The 23,835-nt window shown below is 53.6% G+C and overlaps 9 non-coding genes across 9 annotated transcripts; all 9 read right to left on the reverse strand.

The window, feature by feature from the left end:
- Positions 1 to 659: 659 nt before the first annotated feature.
- On the reverse strand, positions 660 to 751 carry LOC132489809 (small nucleolar RNA SNORD116). The gene has a single exon (XR_009532180.1). It is a non-coding gene; the product is annotated as a small nucleolar RNA SNORD116 (small nucleolar RNA).
- Positions 752 to 3,432: 2,681 nt separating this feature from the next.
- LOC132489810 (small nucleolar RNA SNORD116) lies at positions 3,433 to 3,524 on the reverse strand. The gene has a single exon (XR_009532181.1). It is a non-coding gene; the product is annotated as a small nucleolar RNA SNORD116 (small nucleolar RNA).
- Positions 3,525 to 6,205: 2,681 nt separating this feature from the next.
- LOC132489812 (small nucleolar RNA SNORD116) lies at positions 6,206 to 6,297 on the reverse strand. Its single transcript, XR_009532183.1, has one exon. It is a non-coding gene; the product is annotated as a small nucleolar RNA SNORD116 (small nucleolar RNA).
- Positions 6,298 to 8,978: 2,681 nt separating this feature from the next.
- On the reverse strand, positions 8,979 to 9,069 carry LOC132489492 (small nucleolar RNA SNORD116). The gene has a single exon (XR_009531902.1). It is a non-coding gene; the product is annotated as a small nucleolar RNA SNORD116 (small nucleolar RNA).
- Positions 9,070 to 11,750: 2,681 nt separating this feature from the next.
- LOC132489875 (small nucleolar RNA SNORD116) lies at positions 11,751 to 11,842 on the reverse strand. Its single transcript, XR_009532243.1, has one exon. It is a non-coding gene; the product is annotated as a small nucleolar RNA SNORD116 (small nucleolar RNA).
- Positions 11,843 to 14,523: 2,681 nt separating this feature from the next.
- LOC132489813 (small nucleolar RNA SNORD116) lies at positions 14,524 to 14,615 on the reverse strand. Its single transcript, XR_009532184.1, has one exon. It is a non-coding gene; the product is annotated as a small nucleolar RNA SNORD116 (small nucleolar RNA).
- A 2,681-nt stretch (positions 14,616 to 17,296) lies between these two features.
- LOC132489814 (small nucleolar RNA SNORD116) lies at positions 17,297 to 17,388 on the reverse strand. The gene has a single exon (XR_009532185.1). It is a non-coding gene; the product is annotated as a small nucleolar RNA SNORD116 (small nucleolar RNA).
- Positions 17,389 to 20,069: 2,681 nt separating this feature from the next.
- LOC132489815 (small nucleolar RNA SNORD116) lies at positions 20,070 to 20,161 on the reverse strand. The gene has a single exon (XR_009532186.1). It is a non-coding gene; the product is annotated as a small nucleolar RNA SNORD116 (small nucleolar RNA).
- Positions 20,162 to 22,843: 2,682 nt separating this feature from the next.
- On the reverse strand, positions 22,844 to 22,935 carry LOC132489816 (small nucleolar RNA SNORD116). Its single transcript, XR_009532187.1, has one exon. It is a non-coding gene; the product is annotated as a small nucleolar RNA SNORD116 (small nucleolar RNA).
- Positions 22,936 to 23,835: the final 900 nt, after the last annotated feature.

The following is a 23,835-nucleotide window of genomic DNA, read 5'->3' on the forward strand; positions in this document are numbered from 1 at the left end:
CAGGATATGTCCTCATGATGCCTTACCACCTTCTCCAGACCAGCAGTCACCACGCCGGGTTAAATGCAGCCCTTGGTCCTAACACCACTCCATGATGACCCACATAGTGCCTCAACTGTGCCGGGAGCTGCAGTGGAATTGCTGACATGGGCAATAGCTAGGCCTAATCCATCAACACCCTTCCATTGAAGACCAACTCCAGCCCACACCCATCCACTGCTCCATCCCCACCGGGCACTAAAGAACTTTGATGCACCCACACAAATGACAGGGAGGGACACAGGCCTGGCCTGAGGCTCCAGGCTCCAACCAGGGAAGCTTCCTCATTTTGGCTTCCAGAAATAGCCCCCGAAGCTGCATGCACAAAGCGTGATCCTGGCCCAAGCACACCTTCCCAAGCTGCAAGCTTACTGGGCCTACACCAGCACACACTCCGACTCTGAAGACCAGCAGGAGAGCCTTCCCCCTCGCATGCCCTCAACGGTCTTTCAGCAGGGACCTAATATGCGTAGATGACCCCGCTTATGGGCAGACACAGTGGACCCCCAGATAGGAGCACCTCGAATTCTGGAACCCTGCTTGGTGTTTGCATGCAGGTCAGTAGGGGACGCTGGCCCTCACTCCTCACTCTCCCCTACCCCCGAGAGACGAAACGTGCTGGACCTCAGATTCGATGAGGAGACGGTAGAGTGTTCTCACTCATTTTGTTCAGATTTCCAAGGAATGCATACAAGGGTGTCATCATCGATCCAAGCACAGGCTGGGATGCTGCAGAACACAACCGGGCATGCCGTGGGGGTCTGAAGAGGAGACATGACCTCGGAGTTCTCCAAAGTCTTGGGGAATCCACAGCCCTCAGGCCACTCAGAAAGAGCAACAGTCAATCCACTCTTGCAGCCACTGGGACCGTCTGAGGAAAACCTCCTATCCAATGGCACATCATAGGGTGAGTGAAAGCCTACCTTCCTGAGTTAGCCAGAGCCACGCTTAGCAACATGCCCCCGCGTCATTTTTCCACTTTTCCTTAGCACCTACAGTCATCAGCCAACGCGTAGGTCTTCTTGTCTTTGCCGACGGCCAGCCTTGTCCAGCAGCGGCACCTGAGAAGTGGACATAATTCAGGCAGGTTTCAGAATTGGAATGGTGAACTCAGAAATCATGATTCATGAGAATTTTTACCTGGGCTTGAGCTCGGACCCTGCTTCCCAAGGACGTCAACCTTTACAGAGAACTCAATGTCTGACAGCACGACTGCAGGAAGTAAGGCATGTACGTTGGCCCGTACGTGAGAGGGTATATTTTTGTTTTCACGCATGTGCGCATGTGTGAGTATTACTGCACATGAGGACGCGCTTGTGGGCTTCTTTCTGTGCCTCTGAATCCTCACCATGGTCTCTGTGTGTCCCTATGGCCCTCTCCTGAGACCTCGAACCATAAAAGCCAGAGTTTATACACAGCGCCCTGGATCTGGACCCGCAGAGTGAATGGCGAAAGACCCCTTCAAACTTCAACAGTCTGAATGTGAACTTTGAAAGCCAGGGGGTTCTGAAATAGGCCACGGACTTCCACTCTTCCACAGACAAGCCTTCTGGCCAAAGCACAAACACCTGGCGAGACCTGCCTTCCGGCCGTGGGTGTAACATATACATGGACCTGGAAATCCTGCCTCCCAGTAGAATATCTAATGTGCACTTGGGGCCACTCCCATCATTTTCAGGAGCAAGGAAACCTCCTATGGGTGGGCCGACCTGCGACTGGCTATAGTCAACATGCAGCCCGGCACCTCTCAAGGGGCTAACGAAATTCGGCCCAACTGCCAATTGTTGCCAACTACGCCAAATCACTTTCCGAGGACCCATGGGTATGCCCACCAAAGGAAGTGGTGGGCTTCAGCAACCAAGACCCACGTTCAAACCCCACTGCGGAAACTAGGCTACCTTCCAGGGCACATGTTGCCAGCACCCAGCCAGCAGTTTTGGCGGCCCTGAACCTGGAGGAAACGCTCAAATTCTTGACAGTGTCATCCTACGTGCCCTCCTCCTGCCCACAGAGCAACACGACTCTCCTGGAAGCCACAGACATCCTGCAAACACGAGGTCACTGTAAACCAGGTAGGACAGACCGCAAGCATGACTGCTTTGATGACACTGACCCTACCCCATGCATCGTGGCACTTCTCCACTGACAGAGTGTCACTACCGAGAACCTCACAAAGATCAAAGGCACTCTCCCCGAGGACGACAGACCAATTTCCAACGCAAGAACTCTGTTTTGTGAGGGGAGTTGTAAGCTTCAAAGGGCACAGTGTCTGTCCACGGCAGCACACCTGGCATCGCAACACTGAACGCATCTCTGCTCCGCCAAGGGACTGCTCCAGATCAACCTCTAGCTGTTCAAAACTCCTGTGTGCCACACGGGCTGGCCGCATCATGCCCTCTCGGAGAAACACTTTTGCTTTGCATATTCCCAAACAAGGAAACAAAGTGGCCAAAGGGCATGTACGCATAACTCAAATACCCCCAAGGAGAGTGGCCCAGACGCTTCAGCATGTCTAATTTCTCTACGTCCCGCAAGACACACTTTGGGCGACATTCCTCCGGCAACGGGATCACAAATCTATGCAGTTTAAGTACCTAACTGCATCCTCATGTACTGCCAAAACCATCCCCTTCAGAGGCAGCTGATGCCAGCCCATCACGAACAGGACACATTCTTGGTAAGACGTGGCCAGCGCCTGCAACCCAATCATGACAGCCCATCCCACGACATCACACAGGACATGTCCTCATGATGCCTTACCAGCTTCTGCAGACCAGCAGTCACCACGCCGGCTTAAATGCAGCACTCGGTCCTAACCCCACTCCATGATGACCCACATAGTGCCTCAACTGTGCCGGGAGCTGCAGTGGAATTGCTGACATGGGCAATAGCTAGGCCTAATCCATCAACACCCTTCCGTTGAAGACCAACCCCAGCCCACACCCATCCACTGCTCCATCCCCACCGGGCACTTAAGAACTTTGATGCACCCAAACAAATGACAGGGAGGGACACAGGCCTGGTCTGAGGCTCCAGGCTCCAACCAGGGAAGCTTCCTCATTTTGGCTTCCAGAAATAGCCCCCGAAGCTGCATGCACAAAGCGTGATCCTGGCCCAAGCACACCTTCCCAAGCTGCAAGCTTACTGGGCCTACACCAGCACACACTCCGACTCTGAAGACCAGCAGGAGAGCCTTCCCCCTCTCATGACCTCAACGGTCTTTCAGCAGGGACCTAATATGCGTAGATGACCCCGCTTATGGGCAGACACAGTGGACCCCCAGATAGGAGCACCTCGAATTCTGGAACCCTGCTGGGTGTTTGCATGCAGGTCAGAAGGGGACGCTGGCCCTCACTCCTCACTCTCCCCTACCCCCGAGAGACGAAACGTGCTGGACCTCAGATTCGATGAGGAGACGGTAGAGTGTTCTCACTCATTTTGTTCAGATTTCCAAGGAATGCATACAAGGGTGTCATCATCGATCCAAGCACAGGCTGGGATGCTGCAGAACACAACCGGGCATGCCGTGGGGGTCTGAAGAGGAGACATGACCTCGGAGTACTCCAAAGCCCTGGGGAATCCACAGCCCTCAGGCCACTCAGAAAGAGCAACAGTCAATCCACTCTTGCAGCCACTGGGACCGTCTGAGGAAAACCTCCTATCCAATGGCACATCATAGGGTGGGTGAAAGCCTACCTTCCTGAGTTAGCCAGAGCCACGCTTAGCAACATGCCCCCGCGTCATTTTTCCACTTTTCCTTAGCACCTACAGTCATCAGCCAACGCGTAGGTCTTCTTGTCTTTGCCGACGGCCAGCCTTGTCCAGCAGCGGCACCTGAGAAGTGGACATAATTCAGGCAGGTTTCAGAATTGGAATGGTGAACTCAGAAATCATGATTCATGAGAATTTTTACCTGGGCTTGAGCTCGGACCCTGCTTCCCAAGGACGTCAACCTTTACAGAGAACTCAATGTCTGACAGCACGACTGCAGGAAGTAAGGCATGTATGTTGGCCCGTACGTGAGAGGGTATATTTTTGTTTTCACGCATGTGCGCATGTGTGAGTATTACTGCACATGAGGACGCGCTTGTGGGCTTCTTTCTGTGCCTCTGAATCCTCACCATGGTCTCTGTGTGTCCCTATGGCCCTCTCCTGAGACCTCGAACCATAAAAGCCAGAGTTTATACACAGCGCCCTGGATCTGGACCCTCACAGTGAATGGCGAAAGACCCCTTCAAACTTCAACAGACTGAATGTGAACTTTGAAAGCCAGGGGGTTCTGAAATAGGCCACGGACTTCCACTCTTCCACAGCCAAGCCTTCTGGCCAAAGCACAAACACCTGGCGAGACCTGCCTTCCGGCCGTGGGTGTAACATATACATGGACCTGGAAATCCTGCCTCCCAGTAGAATATCTAATGTGCACTTGGGGCCACTCCCATCATTTTCAGGAGCAAGGAAACCTCCTATGGGTGGGCCGACCTGCGACTGGCTATAGTCAACATGCAGCCCGGCACCTCTCAAGGGGCTAACGAAATTCGGCCCAACTGCCAATTGTTGCCAACTACGCCAAATCACTTTCCGAGGACCCATGGGTATGCCCACCAAAGGAAGTGGTGGGCTTCAGCAACCAAGAACCACGTTCAAACCCCACTGCGGAAACTAGGCTACCTTCCCGGGCACATGTTGCCAGCACCCAGCCAGCAGGTTTGGCGTTCCTGAACCTGGAGGAAACGCTCAAATTCTTGACAGTGTCGTCCTACGTGCCCTCCTCCTGCCCACAGAGCAACACGACTCTCCTGGAAGCCACAGACATCCTGCAAACACGAGGTCACTGTAAACCAGGTAGGACAGACCGCAAGCATGACTGCTTTGATGACACTGACCCTACCCCATGCATCGTGGCACTTCTCCACTGACAGAGTGTCACTACCGAGAACCTCACAAAGATCAAAGGCACTCTCCCCGAGGACGACAGACCAATTTCCAACGGAAGAACTCTGTTTTGTGAGGGGAGTTGTAAGCTTCAAAGGGCACAGTGGCTGTCCACGGCAGCACACCTGGCATCGCAACACTGAACGCATCTCTGCTCCGCCAAGGGACTGCTCCAGATCAACCTCTAGCTGTTCAAAACTCCTGTGTGCCACACGGGCTGGCCGCATCATGCCCTCTCGGAGAAACACTTTTGCTTTGCATATTCCCAAACAAGGAAACAAAGTGGCCAAAGGGCATGTACGCATAACTCAAATACCCCAAAGGAGAGTGGCCCAGACGCTTCAGCATGTCTAATTTCTCTACGTCCCGCAAGACACACTTTGGGCGACATTCCTCCGGCAACGGGATCACAAATCTATGCAGTTTAAGTACCTAACTGCATCCTCATGTACTGCCAAAACCATCCCCTTCAGAGGCAGCTGATGCCAGCCCATCACGAACAGGACACATTCTTGGGAAGACGTGGCCAGCGCCTGCAACCCAATCATGACAGCCCATCCCACGACATCACACAGGACATGTCCTCATGATGCCTTACCAGCTTCTGCAGACCAGCAGTCACCACGCCGGCTTAAATGCAGCACTCGGTCCTAACCCCACTCCATGATGACCCACATAGTGCCTCAACTGTGCCGGGAGCTGCAGTGGAATTGCTGACATGGGCAATAGCTAGGCCTAATCCATCAACACCCTTCCGTTGAAGACCAACCCCAGCCCACACCCATCCACTGCTCCATCCCCACCGGGCACTTAAGAACTTTGATGCACCCAAACAAATGACAGGGAGGGACACAGGCCTGGTCTGAGGCTCCAGGCTCCAACCAGGGAAGCTTCCTCATTTTGGCTTCCAGAAATAGCCCCCGAAGCTGCATGCACAAAGCGTGATCCTGGCCCAAGCACACCTTCCCAAGCTGCAAGCTTACTGGGCCTACACCAGCACACACTCCGACTCTGAAGACCAGCAGGAGAGCCTTCCCCCTCGCATGCCCTCAACGGTCTTTCAGCAGGGACCTAATATGCGTAGATGACCCCGCTTATGGGCAGACACAGTGGACCCTCAGATAGGAGCACCTCGAATTCTGGAACCCTGCTGGGTGTTTGCATGCAGGTCAGAAGGGGACGCTGGCCCTCACTCCTCACTCTCCCCTACCCCCGAGAGACGAAACGTGCTGGACCTCAGATTCGATGAGGAGACGGTAGAGTGTTCTCACTCATTTTGTTCAGATTTCCAAGGAATGCATACAAGGGTGTCATCATCGATCCAAGCACAGGCTGGGACGCTGCAGAACACAACCGGGCATGCCGTGGGGTTCTGAAGAGGAGACATGACCTCGGAGTTCTCCAAAGTCCTGGGGAATCCACAGCCCTCAGACCACTCAGAAAGAGCAACAGTCAATCCACTCTTGCAGCCACTGGGACCGTCTGAGGAAAACCTCCTATCCAATGGCACATCACAGGGTGGGTGAAAGCCTACCTTCCTGAGTTAGCCAGAGCCACGCTTAGCAACATGCCCCCACGTCATTTTTCCACCTTTCCTTAGCACCTACAGTCATCAGCCAATGCGTAGGTCTTCTTGTCTTTGCCGACGGCCAGCCTTGTCCAGCAGCGGCACCTGAGAAGTGGACATAATTCAGGCAGGTTTCAGAATTGGAATGGTGAACTCAGAGATCATGATTCATGAGAATTTTTACCTGGGCTTGAGCTCGGACCCTGCTTCCCAAGGACGTCAACCTTTACAGAGAACTCAATGTCTGACAGCACGACTGCAGGAAGTAAGGCATATACGTTGGCCCGTACGTGAGAGGGTATATTTTTGTTTTCACGCATGTGCGCATGTGTGACTCTTAGTGCACACGAGGACGCGCTTGTGGGCTTCTTTCTGTGCCTCTGAATCCTCACCATGGTCTCTGTGTGTCCCTGTGGCCCTCTCCTGAGACTTCGAACCATAAAAGCCAGAGTTTATACACAGGGCCCTGGATCTGGAACCTCGCACTGAATGGAGAAAGACCCCTTCAAACTTCAACAGACTGAATGTGAACTTTGAAAGCCAGGGGGTTCTGAAATAGGCCACGGACTTCCACTCTTCCACAGCCAAGCCTTCTGGCCAAAGCACAAACACCTGGCGAGACCTGCCTTCCGGCCGTGGGTGTAACATATACATGGAACTGGAAATCCTGCCTCCCATTAGAATATCTAATGTACACATGGGGCCACTCCCATCATTTTCAGGAGCAAGGAAACCTCCTATGGGTGGGCCGACCTGCGACTGGCTATAGTCAACATGCAGCCCGGCAACTCTCAAGGGGCTAACGAAATTCGGCCCAACTGCCAATTGTTGCCAACTACACCAAATCACTTTCCGATGACCCATGGGTATGCCCACCACAGGAAGTGGTGGGCTTCAGCAACCAAGACCCACGTTCAAACCCCACTGCGGAAACTAGGCTACCTTCAGGGGCACGTGTTGCCAGCACCCAGCCAGCAGGTTTGGCGGCCCTGAACCCGGAGGAAACGCTCAAATTCTTGACAGTGTCATCCTACGTGCCCTCCTCCTGCCCACAGAGTAACACGACTCTCCTGGAAGCCACAGACATCCTGCAAACACGTGGTCACTGTATACCAGGTAGGACAGACCGCAAGCATGACTGCTATGATGACACTGACCCTACCCCATGCATCGTGGCACTTCTCCACTGACAGAGTGACACTACCGAGAGCCTCACAAATATCAAAGGCACTCTCCCCGAGGACGACAGACCGATTTCCAGCGGAAGAACTCTGTTTTGCGAGGGGATTTGTAAGCTTCAAAGGGCACAGTGGCTGTCCACGGCAGCACACCTGGCATCGCAACACTGAACACATCTCTGCTCTGCCAAGGGACTGCTCCAGATCAACCTCTAGCTGTTCAAAACTCCTGTGTGCCACACGGGCTGGCCGCATCATGCCCTCTCGGAGAAACACTTTTGCTTTGCATATTCCCAAACAAGGAAACAAAGTGGCCAAAGGGCATGTACGCATAACTCAAATACCCCCAAGGAGAGTGGCCCAGACGCTTCAGCATGTCTAATTTCTCTACGTCCCGCAAGACACACTTTGGGCGACATTCCTCCGGCAACGGGATCACAAATCTATGCAGTTTAAGTACCTAACTGCATCCTCATGTACTGCCAAAACCATCCCCTTCAGAGGCAGCTGATGCCAGCCCATCACGAACAGGACACATTCTTGGTAAGACGTGGCCAGCGCCTGCAACCCAATCATGACAGCCCATCCCACGACATCACACAGGACATGTCCTCATGATGCCTTACCAGCTTCTGCAGACCAGCAGTCACCACGCCGGCTTAAATGCAGCACTCGGTCCTAACCCCACTCCATGATGACCCACATAGTGCCTCAACTGTGCCGGGAGCTGCAGTGGAATTGCTGACATGGGCAATAGCTAGGCCTAATCCATCAACACCCTTCCGTTGAAGACCAACCCCAGCCCACACCCATCCACTGCTCCATCCCCACCGGGCACTTAAGAACTTTGATGCACCCAAACAAATGACAGGGAGGGACACAGGCCTGGTCTGAGGCTCCAGGCTCCAACCAGGGAAGCTTCCTCATTTTGGCTTCCAGAAATAGCCCCCGAAGCTGCATGCACAAAGCGTGATCCTGGCCCAAGCACACCTTCCCAAGCTGCAAGCTTACTGGGCCTACACCAGCACACACTCCGACTCTGAAGACCAGCAGGAGAGCCTTCCCCCTCGCATGCCCTCAACGGTCTTTCAGCAGGGACCTAATATGCGTAGATGACCCCGCTTATGGGCAGACACAGTGGACCCTCAGATAGGAGCACCTCGAATTCTGGAACCCTGCTGGGTGTTTGCATGCAGGTCAGAAGGGGACGCTGGCCCTCACTCCTCACTCTCCCCTACCCCCGAGAGACGAAACGTGCTGGACCTCAGATTCGATGAGGAGAGGTAGAGTGTTCTCATTCATTTTGTTCAGATTTCCAAGGAATGCATACAAGGGTGTCATCATCGATCCAAGCACAGGCTGGGACGCTGCAGAACACAACCGGGCATGCCGTGGGGGTCTGAAGAGGAGACATGACCTCGGAGTACTCCAAAGCCCTGGGGAATCCACAGCCCTCAGGCCACTCAGAAAGAGCAACAGTCAATCCACTCTTGCAGCCACTGGGACCGTCTGAGGAAAACCTCCTATCCAATGGCACATCATAGGGTGGGTGAAAGCCTACCTTCCCGAGTTAGCCAGAGCCACGCTTAGCAACATGCCCCCGCGTCATTTTTCCACTTTTCCTTAGCACCTAGAGTCATCAGCCAACGCGTAGGTCTTCTTGTCTTTGCCGACGGCCAGCCTTGTCCAGCAGTGGCACCTGAGAAGTGGACATAATTCAGGCAGGTTTCAGAATTGGAATGGTGAACTCAGAAATCATGATTCATGAGAATTTTTACCTGAGCTTGAGCTCGGACCCTGCTTCCCAAGGACGTCAACCTTTACAGAGAACTCAATGTCTGACAGCACGACTGCAGGAAGTAAGGCATGTACGTTGGCCCATACGTGAGAGGGTATATTTTTGTTTTCACGCATGTGCGCATGTGTGAGTATTACTGCACATGAGGACGCGCTTGTGGGCTTCTTTCTGTGCCTCTGAATCCTCACCATGGTCTCTGTGTGTCCCTATGGACCTCTCCTGAGACCTCGAACCATAAAAGCCAGAGTTTATACACAGCGCCCTGGATCTGGACCCTCACAGTGAATGGCGAAAGACCCCTTCAAACTTCAACAGACTGAATGTGAACTTTGAAAGCCAGGGGGTTCTGAAATAGGCCACGGACTTCCACTCTTCCACAGCCAAGCCTTCTGGCCAAAGCACAAACACCTGGCGAGACCTGCCTTCCGGCCGTGGGTGTAACATATACATGGACCTGGGAATCCTGCCTCCCATTAGAATATCTAATGTACACTTGGGGCCACTCCCATCATTTTCAGGAGCAAGGAAACCTCCTATGGGTGGGCCGACCTGTGACTGGCTATAGTCAACATGCAGCCCGGCACCTCTCAAGGGGCTAACGAAATTCGGCCCAACTGCCAATTGTTGCCAACTACGCCAAATCACTTTCCGAGGACCCATGGGTATGCCCACCACAGGAAGTGGTGGGCTTCAGCAACCAAGACCCACGTTCAAACCCCACTGCGGAAACTAGGCTACCTTTCCGGGCACGTGTTGCCAGCACCCAGCCAGCAGGTTTGGCGGCCCTGAACCTGGAGGAAACGCTCAAATTCTTGACAGTGTCATCCTACGTGCCCTCCTCCTGCCCACAGAGCAACACGACTCTCCTGGAAGCCACAGACATCCTGCAAACACGAGGTCACTGTAAACCAGGTAGGACAGACCGCAAGCATGACTGCTTTGATGACACTGACCCTACCCCATGCATCGTGGCACTTCTCCACTGACAGAGTGTCACTACCGAGAACCTCACAAAGATCAAAGGCACTCTCCCCGAGGACGACAGACCAATTTCCAACGGAAGAACTCTGTTTTGTGAGGGGAGTTGTAAGCTTCAAAGGGCACAGTGGCTGTCCATGGCAGCACACCTGGCATCGCAACACTGAACGCATCTCTGCTCCGCCAAGGGACTGCTCCAGATCAACCTCTAGCTGTTCAAAATTCATGTGTGCCACCCGGGCTGGCCGCATCATGCCCTCTCGGAGAAACACTTTTGCTTTGCATATTCCCAAACAAGGAAACAAAGTGGCCAAAGGGCATGTACGCATAACTCAAATACCCCCAAGGAGAGTGGCCCAGACGCTTCAGCATGTCTAATTTCTCTACGTCCCGCAAGACACACTTTGGGCGACATTCCTCCGGCAACGGGATCACAAATCTATGCAGTTTAAGTACCTAACTGCATCCTCATGTACTGCCAAAACCATCCCCTTCAGAGGCAGCTGATGCCAGCCCATCACGAACAGGACACATTCTTGGTAAGACGTGGCCAGCGCCTGCAACCCAATCATGACAGCCCATCCCACGACATCACACAGGACATGTCCTCATGATGCCTTACCAGCTTCTGCAGACCAGCAGTCACCACGCCGGCTTAAATGCAGCACTCGGTCCTAACCCCACTCCATGATGACCCACATAGTGCCTCAACTGTGCCGGGAGCTGCAGTGGAATTGCTGACATGGGCAATAGCTAGGCCTAATCCATCAACACCCTTCCGTTGAAGACCAACCCCAGCCCACACCCATCCACTGCTCCATCCCCACCGGGCACTTAAGAACTTTGATGCACCCAAACAAATGACAGGGAGGGACACAGGCCTGGTCTGAGGCTCCAGGCTCCAACCAGGGAAGCTTCCTCATTTTGGCTTCCAGAAATAGCCCCCGAAGCTGCATGCACAAAGCGTGATCCTGGCCCAAGCACACCTTCCCAAGCTGCAAGCTTACTGGGCCTACACCAGCACACACTCCGACTCTGAAGACCAGCAGGAGAGCCTTCCCCCTCGCATGCCCTCAACGGTCTTTCAGCAGGGACCTAATATGCGTAGATGACCCCGCTTATGGGCAGACACAGTGGACCCTCAGATAGGAGCACCTCGAATTCTGGAACCCTGCTGGGTGTTTGCATGCAGGTCAGAAGGGGACGCTGGCCCTCACTCCTCACTCTCCCCTACCCCCGAGAGACGAAACGTGCTGGACCTCAGATTCGATGAGGAGACGGTAGAGTGTTCTCACTCATTTTGTTCAGATTTCCAAGGAATGCATACAAGGGTGTCATCATTGATCCAAGCACAGGCTGGGATGCTGCAGAACACAACCGGGCATGCCGTGGGGGTCTGAAGAGGAGACATGACCTCGGAGTACTCCAAAGCCCTGGGGAATCCACAGCCCTCAGGCCACTCAGAAAGAGCAACTGTCAATCCACTCTTGCAGCCACTGGGACCGTCTGAGGAAAACCTCCTATCCAATGGCACATCATAGGGTGGGTGAAAGCCTACCTTCCTGAGTTAGCCAGAGCCACGCTTAGCAACATGCCCCCGCGTCATTTTTCCACTTTTCCTTAGCACCTACAGTCATCAGCCAACGCGTAGGTCTTCTTGTCTTTGCCGACGGCCAGCCTTGTCCAGCAGCGGCACCTGAGAAGTGGACATAATTCAGGCAGGTTTCAGAATTGGAATGGTGAACGCAGAAATCATGATTCATGAGAATTTTTACCTGGGCTTGAGCTCGGACCCTGCTTCCCAAGGACGTCAACCTTTACAGAGAACTCAATGTCTGACAGCACGACTGCAGGAAGTAAGGCATGTACGTTGGCCCGTACGTGAGAGGGTATATATTTGTTTTCACGCATGTGCGCATGTGTGAGTATTACTGCACATGAGGACGCGCTTGTGGGCTTCTTTCTGTGCCTCTGAATCCTCACCATGGTCTCTGTGTGTCCCTATGGCCCTCTCCTGAGACCTCGAACCATAAAAGCCAGAGTTTATACACAGCGCCCTGGATCTGGACCCTCACAGTGAATGGCGAAAGACCCCTTCAAACTTCAACAGACTGAATGTGAACTTTGAAAGCCAGGGGGTTCTGAAATAGGCCACGGACTTCCACTCTTCCACAGCCAAGCCTTCTGGCCAAAGCACAAACACCTGGCGAGACCTGCCTTCCGGCCGTGGGTGTAACATATACATGGACCTGGAAATCCTGCCTCCCAGTAGAATATCTAATGTGCACTTGGGGCCACTCCCATCATTTTCAGGAGCAAGGAAACCTCCTATGGGTGGGCCGACCTGCGACTGGCTATAGTCAACATGCAGCCCGGCACCTCTCAAGGGGCTAACGAAATTCGGCCCAACTGCCAATTGTTGCCAACTACGCCAAATCACTTTACGAGGACCCATGGGTATGCCCACCAAAGGAAGTGGTGGGCTTCAGCAACCAAGAACCACGTTCAAACCCCACTGCGGAAACTAGGCTACCTTCCCGGGCACATGTTGCCAGCACCCAGCCAGCAGGTTTGGCGTTCCTGAACCCGGAGGAAACGCTCAAATTCTTGACAGTGTCGTCCTACGTGCCCTCCTCCTGCCCACAGAGCAACACGACTCTCCTGGAAGCCACAGACATCCTGCAAACACGAGGTCACTGTAAACCAGGTAGGACAGACCGCAAGCATGACTGCTTTGATGACACTGACCCTACCCCATGCATCGTGGCACTTCTCCACTGACAGAGTGTCACTACCGAGAACCTCACAAAGATCAAAGGCACTCTCCCCGAGGACGACAGACCAATTTCCAACGGAAGAACTCTGTTTTGTGAGGGGAGTTGTAAGCTTCAAAGGGCACAGTGGCTGTCCACGGCAGCACACCTGGCATCGCAACACTGAACGCATCTCTGCTCCGCCAAGGGACTGCTCCAGATCAACCTCTAGCTGTTCAAAACTCCTGTGTGCCACACGGGCTGGCCGCATCATGCCCTCTCGGAGAAACACTTTTGCTTTGCATATTCCCAAACAAGGAAACAAAGTGGCCAAAGGGCATGTACGCATAACTCAAATACCCCCAAGGAGAGTGGCCCAGACGCTTCAGCATGTCTAATTTCTCTACGTCCCGCAAGACACACTTTGGGCGACATTCCTCCGGCAACGGGATCACAAATCTATGCAGTTTAAGTACCTAACTGCATCCTCATGTACTGCCAAAACCATCCCCTTCAGAGGCAGCTGATGCCAGCCCATCACGAACAGGACACATTCTTGGTAAGATGTGGCCAGCGCCTGCAACCCAATCATGACAGCCCATCCCACGACATCACACAGGACATGTCCTCATGATGCCTTACCAGCTTCTGCAGACCAGCAGTCACCACGCCGGCTTAAATGCAGCACTCGGTCCTAACCCCACTCCATGATGACCCAAATAGTGCCTCAACTGTGCCGGGAGCTGCAGTGGAATTGCTGACATGGGCAATAGCTAGGCCTAATCCATCAACACCCTTCCGTTGAAGACCAACCCCAGCCCACACCCATCCACTGCTCCATCCCCACCGGGCACTTAAGAACTTTGATGCACCCAAACAAATGACAGGGAGGGACACAGGCCTGGTCTGAGGCTCCAGGCTCCAACCAGGGAAGCTTCCTCATTTTGGCTTCCAGAAATAGCCCCCGAAGCTGCATGCACAAAGCGTGATCCTGGCCCAAGCACACCTTCCCAAGCTGCAAGCTTACTGGGCCTACACCAGCACACACTCCGACTCTGAAGACCAGCAGGAGAGCCTTCCCCCTCGCATGCCCTCAACGGTCTTTCAGCAGGGACCTAATATGCGTAGATGACCCCGCTTATGGGCAGAAACAGTGGACCCTCAGATAGGAGCACCTCGAATCCTGGAACCCTGCTGGGTGTTTGCATGCAGGTCAGAAGGGGACGCTGGCCCTCACTCCTCACTCTCCCCTACCCCCGAGAGACGAAACGTGCTGGACCTCAGATTCGATGAGGAGACGGTAGAGTGTTCTCACTCATTTTGTTCAGATTTCCAAGGAATGCATACAAGGGTGTCATCATCGATCCAAGCACAGGCTGGGACGCTGCAGAACACAACAGGGCATGCCGTGGGGGTCTGAAGAGGAGACATGACCTCGGAGTTCTCCAAAGTCCTGGGGAATCCACAGCCCTCAGACCACTCAGAAAGAGCAACAGTCAATCCACTCTTGCAGCCACTGGGACCGTCTGAGGAAAACCTCCTATCCAATGGCACATCACAGGGTGGGTGAAAGCCTACCTTCCTGAGTTAGCCAGAGCCACGCTTAGCAACAAGCCCCCACGTCATTTTTCTACCTTTCCTTAGCACCTACAGTCATCAGCCAATGCATAGGTCTTCTTGTCTTTGCCGACGGCCAGCCTTGTCCAGCAGCGGCACCTGAGAAGTGGACATAATTCAGGCAGGTTTCAGAATTGGAATGGTGAACTCAGAGATCATGATTCATGAGAATTTGTACCTGGGCTTGAGCTCGGACCCTGCTTCCCAAGGACGTCAACCTTTACAGAGAACTCAATGTCTGACAGCACGACTGCAGGAAGTAAGGCATGTACGTTGGCCCGTACGTGAGAGGGTATATTTTTGTTTTCACGCATGTGCGCATGTGTGACTCTTAGTGCACACGAGGACGCGCTTGTGGGCTTCTTTCTGTGCCTCTGAATCCTCACCATGGTCTCTGTGTGTCCCTGTGGCCCTCTCCGGAGACTTCGAACCATAAAAGCCAGAGTTTATACACAGCGCCCTGGATCTGGACCCTCACAGTGAATGGCGAAAGACCCCTTCAAACTTCAACAGACTGAATGTGAACTTTGAAAGCCAGGGGGTTCTGAAATAGGCCACGGACTTCCACTCTTCCACAGCCAAGCCTTCTGGCCAAAGCACAAACACCTGGCGAGACCTGCCTTCCGGCCGTGGGTGTAACATATACATGGACCTGGAAATCCTGCCTCCCAGTAGAATATCTAATGTGCACTTGGGGCCACTCCCATCATTTTCAGGAGCAAGGAAACCTCCTATGGGTGGGCCGACCTGCGACTGGCTATAGTCAACATGCAGCCCGGCACCTCTCAAGGGGCTAACGAAATTCGGCCCAACTGCCAATTGTTGCCAACTACGCCAAATCACTTTACGAGGACCCATGGGTATGCCCACCAAAGGAAGTGGTGGGCTTCAGCAACCAAGAACCACGTTCAAACCCCACTGCGGAAACTAGGCTACCTTCCCGGGCACATGTTGCCAGCACCCAGCCAGCAGGTTTGGCGTTCCTGAACCCGGAGGAAACGCTCAAATTCTTGACAGTGTCGTCCTACGTGCCCTCCTCCTGCCCACAGAGCAACACGACTCTCCTGGAAGCCACAGACATCCTGCAAACACGAGGTCACTGTAAACCAGGTAGGACAGACCGCAAGCATGACTGCTTTGATGACACTGACCCTACCCCATGCATCGTGGCACTTCTCCACTGACAGAGTGTCACTACCGAGAACCTCACAAAGATCAAAGGCACTCTCCCCGAGGACGACAGACCAATTTCCAACGGAAGAACTCTGTTTTGTGAGGGGAGTTGTAAGCTTCAAAGGGCACAGTGGCTGTCCACGGCAGCACACCTGGCATCGCAACACTGAACGCATCTCTGCTCCGCCAAGGGACTGCTCCAGATCAACCTCTAGCTGTTCAAAACTCCTGTGTGCCACACGGGCTGGCCGCATCATGCCCTCTCGGAGAAACACTTTTGCTTTGCATATTCCCAAACAAGGAAACAAAGTGGCCAAAGGGCATGTACGCATAACTCAAATACCCCCAAGGAGAGTGGCCCAGACGCTTCAGCATGTCTAATTTCTCTACGTCCCGCAAGACACACTTTGGGCGACATTCCTCCGGCAACGGGATCACAAATCTATGCAGTTTAAGTACCTAACTGCATCCTCATGTACTGCCAAAACCATCCCCTTCAGAGGCAGCTGATGCCAGCCCATCACGAACAGGACACATTCTTGGTAAGATGTGGCCAGCGCCTGCAACCCAATCATGACAGCCCATCCCACGACATCACACAGGACATGTCCTCATGATGCCTTACCAGCTTCTGCAGACCAGCAGTCACCACGCCGGCTTAAATGCAGCACTCGGTCCTAACCCCACTCCATGATGACCCAAATAGTGCCTCAACTGTGCCGGGAGCTGCAGTGGAATTGCTGACATGGGCAATAGCTAGGCCTAATCCATCAACACCCTTCCGTTGAAGACCAACCCCAGCCCACACCCATCCACTGCTCCATCCCCACCGGGCACTTAAGAACTTTGATGCACCCAAACAAATGACAGGGAGGGACACAGGCCTGGTCTGAGGCTCCAGGCTCCAACCAGGGAAGCTTCCTCATTTTGGCTTCCAGAAATAGCCCCCGAAGCTGCATGCACAAAGCGTGATCCTGGCCCAAGCACACCTTCCCAAGCTGCAAGCTTACTGGGCCTACACCAGCACACACTCCGACTCTGAAGACCAGCAGGAGAGCCTTCCCCCTCGCATGCCCTCAACGGTCTTTCAGCAGGGACCTAATATGCGTAGATGACCCCGCTTATGGGCAGAAACAGTGGACCCTCAGATAGGAGCACCTCGAATCCTGGAACCCTGCTGGGTGTTTGCATGCAGGTCAGAAGGGGACGCTGGCCCTCACTCCTCACTCTCCCCTACCCCCGAGAGACGAAACGTGCTGGACCTCAGATTCGATGAGGAGACGGTAGAGTGTTCTCACTCATTTTGTTCAGATTTCCAAGGAATGCATACAAGGGTGTCATCATCGATCCAAGCACAGGCTGGGACGCTGCAGAACACAACAGGGCATGCCGTGGGGGTCTGAAGAGGAGACATGACCTCGGAGTTCTCCAAAGTCCTGGGGAATCCACAGCCCTCAGACCACTCAGAAAGAGCAACAGTCAATCCACTCTTGCAGCCACTGGGACCGTCTGAGGAAAACCTCCTATCCAATGGCACATCACAGGGTGGGTGAAAGCCTACCTTCCTGAGTTAGCCAGAGCCACGCTTAGCAACAAGCCCCCACATCATTTTTCTACCTTTCCTTAGCACCTACAGTCATCAGCCAATGCATAGGTCTTCTTGTCTTTGCCGACGGCCAGCCTTGTCCAGCAGCGGCACCTGAGAAGTGGACATAATTCAGGCAGGTTTCAGAATTGGAATGGTGAACTCAGAGATCATGATTCATGAGAATTTTTACCTGGGCTTGAGCTCGGACCCTGCTTCCCAAGGACGTCAACCTTTACAGAGAACTCAATGTCTGACAGCACGACTGCAGGAAGTAAGGCATGTACGTTGGCCCGTACGTGAGAGGGTATATTTTTGTTTTCACGCATGTGCGCATGTGTGACTCTTAGTGCACACGAGGACGCGCTTGTGGGCTTCTTTCTGTGCCTCTGAATCCTCACCATGGTCTCTGTGTGTCCCTGTGGCCCTCTCCGGAGACTTCGAACCATAAAAGCCAGAGTTTATACACAGGGCCCTGGATCTGGAACCTCGCACTGAATGGAGAAAGACCCCTTCAAACTTCAACAGACTGAATGTGAACTTTGAAAGCCAGGGGGTTCTGAAATAGGCCACGGACTTCCACTCTTCCACAGCCAAGCCTTCTGGCCAAAGCACAAACACCTGGCGAGACCTGCCTTCCGGCCGTGGGTGTAACATATACATGGACCTGGAAATCCTGCCTCCCATTAGAATATCTAATGTACACATGGGGCCACTCCCATCATTTTCAGGAGCAAGGAAACCTCCTATGGGTGGGCCGACCTGCGACTGGCTATAGTCAACATGCAGCCCGGCAACTCTCAAGGGGCTAACGAAATTCGGCCCAACTGCCAATTGTTGCCAACTACACCAAATCACTTTCCGATGACCCATGGGTATGCCCACCACAGGAAGTGGTGGGCTTCAGCAACCAAGACCCACGTTCAAACCCCACTGCGGAAACTAGGCTACCTTCAGGGGCACGTGTTGCCAGCACCCAGCCAGCAGGTTTGGCGGCCCTGAACCCGGAGGAAACGCTCAAATTCTTGACAGTGTCATCCTACGTGCCCTCCTTCTGCCCACAGAGTAACACGACTCTCCTGGAAGCCACAGACATCCTGCAAACACGTGGTCACTGTATACCAGGTAGGACAGACCACAAGCATGACTGCTTTGATGACACTGACCCTACCCCATGCATCGTGGCACTTCTCCACTGACAGAGTGACACTACCGAGAGCCTCACAAATATCAAAGGCACTCTCCCCGAGGACGACAGACCGATTTCCAGCGGAAGAACTCTGTTTTGCGAGGGGATTTGTAAGCTTCAAAGGGCACAGTGGCTGTCCACGGCAGCACACCTGGCATCGCAACACTGAACACATCTCTGCTCCGCCAAGGGACTGCTCCAGATCAACCTCTAGCTGTTCAAAACTCCTGTGTGCCACACGGGCTGGCCGCATCATGCCCTCTCGGAGAAACACTTTTGCTTTGCATATTCCCAAACAAGGAAACAAAGTGGCCAAAGGGCATGTACGCATAACTCAAATACCCCCAAGGAGAGTGGCCCAGACGCTTCAGCATGTCTAATTTCTCTACGTCCCGCAAGACACACTTTGGGCGACATTCCTCCGGCAACGGGATCACAAATCTATGCAGTTTAAGTACCTAACTGCATCCTCATGTACTGCCAAAACCATCCCCTTCAGAGGCAGCTGATGCCAGCCCATCACGAACAGGACACATTCTTGGTAAGACGTGGCCAGCGCCTGCAACCCAATCATGACAGCCCATCCCACGACATCACACAGGACATGTCCTCATGATGCCTTACCAGCTTCTGCAGACCAGCAGTCACCACGCCGGCTTAAATGCAGCACTCGGTCCTAACCCCACTCCATGATGACCCACATAGTGCCTCAACTGTGCCGGGAGCTGCAGTGGAATTGCTGACATGGGCAATACCTAGGCCTAATCCATCAACACCCTTCCGTTGAAGACCAACCCCAGCCCACACCCATCCACTGCTCCATCCCCACCGGGCACTTAAGAACTTTGATGCACCCAAACAAATGACAGGGAGGGACACAGGCCTGGTCTGAGGCTCCAGGCTCCAACCAGGGAAGCTTCCTCATTTTGGCTTCCAGAAATAGCCCCCGAAGCTGCATGCACAAAGCGTGATCCTGGCCCAAGCACACCTTCCCAAGCTGCAAGCTTACTGGGCCTACACCAGCACACACTCCGACTCTGAAGACCAGCAGGAGAGCCTTCCCCCTCGCATGCCAACAACGGTCTTTCAGCAGGGACCTAATATGCGTAGATGACCCCGCTTATGGGCAGACACAGTGGACCCTCAGATAGGAGCACCTCGAATTCTGGAACCCTGCTGGGTGTTTGCATGCAGGTCAGAAGGGGACGCTGGCCCTCACTCCTCACTCTCCCCTACCCCCGAGAGACGAAACGTGCTGGACCTCAGATTCGATGAGGAGACGGTAGAGTGTTCTCACTCATTTTGTTCAGATTTCCAAGGAATGCATACAAGGGTGTCATCATCGATCCAAGCACAGGCTGGGACGCTGCAGAACACAACCGGGCATGCCGTGGGGGTCTGAAGAGGAGACATGACCTCGGAGTTCTCCAAAGTCTTGGGGAATCCACAGCCCTCAGGCCACTCAGAAAGAGCAACAGTCAATCCACTCTTGCAGCCACTGGGACCGTCTGAGGAAAACCTCCTATCCAATGGCACATCATAGGGTGAGTGAAAGCCTACCTTCCTGAGTTAGCCAGAGCCACGCTTAGCAACATGCCCCCGCGTCATTTTTCCACTTTTCCTTAGCACCTACTGTCATCAGCCAACGCGTAGGTCTTCTTGTCTTTGCCGACGGCCAGCCTTGTCCAGCAGCGGCACCTGAGAAGTGGACATAATTCAGGCAGGTTTCAGAATTGGAATGGTGAACTCAGAAATCATGATTCATGAGAATTTTTACCTGGGCTTGAGCTCGGACCCTGCTTCCCAAGGACGTCAACCTTTACAGAGAACTCAATGTCTGACAGCACGACTGCAGGAAGTAAGGCATGTACGTTGGCCCGTACGTGAGAGGGTATATTTTTGTTTTCACGCATGTGCGCATGTGTGAGTATTACTGCACATGAGGACGCGCTTGTGGGCTTCTTTCTGTGCCTCTGAATCCTCACCATGGTCTCTGTGTGTCCCTATGGCCCTCTCCTGAGACCTCGAACCATAAAAGCCAGAGTTTATACACAGCGCACTGGATCTGGACCCTCACAGTGAATGGCGAAAAGACCCCTTCAAACTTCAACAGACTGAATGTGAACTTTGAAAGCCAGGGGGTTCTGAAATAGGCCACGGACTTCCACTCTTCCACAGCCAAGCCTTGTGGCCAAAGCACAAACACCTGGCGAGACCTGCCTTCCGGCCGTGGGTGTAACATATACATGGACCTGGAAATCCTGCCTCCCATTAGAATATCTAATGTACACTTGGGGCCACTCCCATCATTTTCAGGAGCAAGGAAACCTCCTATGGGTGGGCCGACCTGTGACTGGCTATAGTCAACATGCAGCCCGGCACCTCACAAGGGGCTAACGAAATTCGGCCCAACTGCCAATTGTTGCCAACTACGCCAAATCACTTTCCGAGGACCCATGGGTATGCCCACCACAGGAAGTGGTGGGCTTCAGCAACCAAGACCCACGTTCAAACCCCACTGCGGAAACTAGGCTACCTTCCCGGGCACATGTTGCCAGCACCCAGCCAGCAGGTTTGGCGGCCCTGAACCCGGAGGAAACGCTCAAATTCTTGACAGTGTCATCCTACGTGCCCTCCTCCTGCCCACAGAGCAACACGACTCTCCTGGAAGCCACAGACATCCTGCAAACACGAGGTCACTGTAAACCAGGTAGGACAGACCGCAAGCATGACTGCTTTGATGACACTGACACTACCCCATGCATCGTGGCACTTCTCCCCTGACAGAGTGTCACTACCGAGAACCTCACAAAGATCAAAGGCACTCTCCCCGAGGACGACAGACCAATTTCCAACGGAAGAACTCTGTTTTGTGAGGGGAGTTGTAAGCTTCAAAGGGCACAGTGGCTGTCCACGGCAGCACACCTGGCATCGCAACACTGAACGCATCTCTGCTCCGCCAAGGGACTGCTCCAGATCAACCTCTAGCTGTTCAAAACTCCTGTGTGCCACACGGGCTGGCCGCATCATGCCCTCTCGGAGAAACACTTTTGCTTTGCATATTCCCAAACAAGGAAACAAAGTGGCCAAAGGGCATGTACGCATAACTCAAATACACCCAAGGAGAGTGGCCCAGACGCTTCAGCATGTCTAATTTCTCTACGTCCCGCAAGACACACTTTGGGCGACATTCCTCCGGCAACGGGATCACAAATCTATGCAGTTTAAGTACCTAACTGCATCCTCATGTACTGCCAAAACCATCCCCTTCAGAGGCAGCTGATGCCAGCCCATCACGAACAGGACACATTCTTGGTAAGACGTGGACAGCGCCTGCAACCCAATCATGACAGCCCATCCCACGACATCACACAGGACATGTCCTCATGATGCCTTACCAGCTTCTGCAGACCAGCAGTCACCACGCCGGCTTAAATGCAGCACTCGGTCCTAACCCCACTCCATGATGACCCACATAGTGCCTCAACTGTGCCGGGAGCTGCAGTGGAATTGCTGACATGGGCAATAGCTAGGCCTAATCCATCAACACCCTTCCGTTGAAGACCAACCCCAGCCCACACCCATCCACTGCTCCCTCCCCACCGGGCACTAAAGAACTTTGATGCACCCAAACAAATGACAGGGAGGGACACAGGCCTGGCCTGAGGCTCCAGGCTCCAACCAGGGAAGCTTCCTCATTTTGGCTTCCAGAAATAGCCCCCGAAGCTGCATGCACATAGCATGATCCTGGCCCAAGCACACCTTCCCAAGCTGCAAGCTTACTGGGCCTACACCAGCACACACTCCGACTCTGAAGACCAGCAGGAGAGCCTTCCCCCTCGCATGCCCTCAACGGTCTTTCAGCAGGGACCTAATATGCGTAGATGACCCCGCTTATGGGCAGACACAGTGGACCCTCAGATAGGAGCACCTCGAATTCTGGAACCCTGCTGGGTGTTTGCATGCAGGTCAGAAGGGGACGCTGGCCCTCACTCCTCACTCTCCCCTACCCCCGAGAGACGAAACGTGCTGGACCTCAGATTCGATGAGGAGACGGTAGAGTGTTCTCACTCATTTTGTTCAGATTTCCAAGGAATGCATACAAGGGTGTCATCATCGATCCAAGCACAGGCTGGGATGCTGCAGAACACAACCGGGCATGCCGTGGGGGTCTGAAGAGGAGACATGACCTCGAAGTTCTCCAAAGTCCTGGGGAATCCACAGCCCTCAGGCCACTCAGAAAGAGCAACAGTCAATCCACTCTTGCAGCCACTGGGACCGTCTGAGGAAAACCTCCTATCCAATGGCACATCACAGGGTGGGTGAAAGCCTACCTTCCTGAGTTAGCCAGAGCCACGCTTAGCAACATGCCCCCACGTCATTTTTCCACTTTTCCTTAGCAGCTACAGTCATCAGCCAATGCGTAGGTCTTCTTGTCTGTGCCGACGGCCAGCCTTGTCCAGCAGCAGCACCTGAGAAGTGGACATAATTCAGGCAGGTTTCAGAATTGGAATGGTGAACTCAGAGATCATGATTCATGAGAATTTTTACCTGGGCTTGAGCTCGGACCCTGCTTCCCAAGGACGTCAACCTTTACAGAGAACTCAATGTCTGACAGCACGACTGCAGGAAGTAAGGCATGTACGTTGGCCCGTACGTGAGAGGGTATATTTTTGTTTTCACGCATGTGCGCATGTGTGAGTATTACTGCACACGAGGACGCGCTTGTGGGCTTCTTTCTGTGCCTCTGAATCCTCACCATGGTCTCTGTGTGTCCCTGTGGCCCTCTCCTGAGACCTCGAACCATAAAAGCCCGAGTTTATACACAGCGCCCTGGATCTGGAACCTCGCACTGAATGGAGAAAGACCCCTTCAAACTTCAACAGACTGAATGTGAACTTTGAAAGCCAGGGGGTTCTGAAATAGGCCACGGACTTCCACTCTTCCACAGCCAAGCCTTCTGGCCAAAGCACAAACACCTGGCGAGACCTGCCTTCCGGCCGTGGGTGTAACATATACATGG

This window comes from Mesoplodon densirostris, chromosome 4 (genome assembly GCF_025265405.1).
Source record: "Mesoplodon densirostris isolate mMesDen1 chromosome 4, mMesDen1 primary haplotype, whole genome shotgun sequence".
Taxonomy (NCBI): Eukaryota; Metazoa; Chordata; class Mammalia; order Artiodactyla; family Ziphiidae; genus Mesoplodon; species Mesoplodon densirostris.